Source organism: Photinus pyralis, unplaced genomic scaffold, assembly GCF_008802855.1.
Source record: "Photinus pyralis isolate 1611_PpyrPB1 unplaced genomic scaffold, Ppyr1.3 Ppyr1.4_LG1, whole genome shotgun sequence".
NCBI classification, from domain to species: Eukaryota; Metazoa; Arthropoda; class Insecta; order Coleoptera; family Lampyridae; genus Photinus; species Photinus pyralis.
The window spans coordinates 27,406,345-27,407,770 of NW_022170249.1; positions in this window are offsets into that span (position 1 = coordinate 27,406,345).

Sequence of the window (1,426 nt, forward strand, 5' to 3'; positions counted from 1 at the left end):
AATTTCCATTTGAAAATCATTGAAGTGTGCTTAAAGTTAATGGGTATAAGGTAAGTAATATCACATAAGATTGTATAATACTGACATATCTTTATTTAATGTAAGTAGTCGAAGTAGGCTATGAAAAATATCTCCAATGCTGCAGTCTCATGTATGTAACGACCACACCAATCATGTTTCCCATGCAGCTTATTTTGCTGTACTTTAAGCACATTTACCTATACAGGGTCCTGTAACAGTGTACTGGACTTTCCTAGCTCAAACCTGGTAAAAAATATTAACCTTTTGTCAATTGTTAATTATAACTTCTACAGAAATTGTTTTTGAATGTACAGGGTCTCACATTTTTACGGCGTCAATAAATATTTGATTTGTTTAAATAGAACACCCTGTATATTTTTACTTGTTTCCATGTCATTTGTTAACTTCTACACGGAAACCTATTCACTTCTTAGCGCATTTTCATAAAATTTTAAAAAAAAGCGCTATTGTGGTCACTTTGTCCATCTATTCATCTGTCCATGTCTACAGCTGTTCGGTTGCTGCTAGTTTTTTATCTTAAGAGTTATTGCTCTACTTTTTTCTCTATTTGGTTTGTTATGGTGTTGAGGCTTGCACCAAGGAAGGAATTTTTTTCTGTTGCTTACGAAAAAAGTGATTGTAAAAAATCAATTTTTTCATGTACCATAATTTGACACTAATTTTGTATTGTTGTCTTGCGTCTGCCAATTTGTCTGTCTCTGTTTGTCTGTCTGTATGCAGTTGTGCATGAGAACTTCTGGCTTTGCGCAATCCAATTTTTTTTTAATACTTACATGAAATGATGAAACTAATCCCAAATCAAATTAATTTGTTTTGCGCATGCGCAATCCGATCCGACTAAAAACGCGTAAAAAAATTGTTGCGCATGCCCGGATCTACATTCGTTAGTAGGATTCTTCTTATAAACTGTGATTAAAGTAACACGTGAAAAATGGGTTGCACATGTGCAACGCTAACTTTCTTATTTGTGACCGGATTTTTACGAAATTTTAACAGAAGTTGCATCTTACAAATGGGAAATGAATGCAAGTGGAAACGTGCTTTTTGTAAATCGTTTACGATTGCTTTTTAACTTGTTGATGAATCGTAGCTACCTTGATTTTAAATTTGAGAAATACATTCGATCAATAATGTTAATCTGAATAACACGCAACACCTTGATAATGAGAAACTTAGATTTAGTGGTACAGGGTGTTCACAAAGAAATGGTAATGGTATGGTTATGAAAGTACGTTAATTGATTACTTGTTTATACACTGGAGTAGGTTGTGATAATTAAAAAAAACAAAAGAATACCAGAAAGTAAACAAGTGTCACAAATTAATTATTTGTTGCAAGTGTACTTCCTATTTCGTAATAAAATAAGGTGAATTTGAAAAAAGAT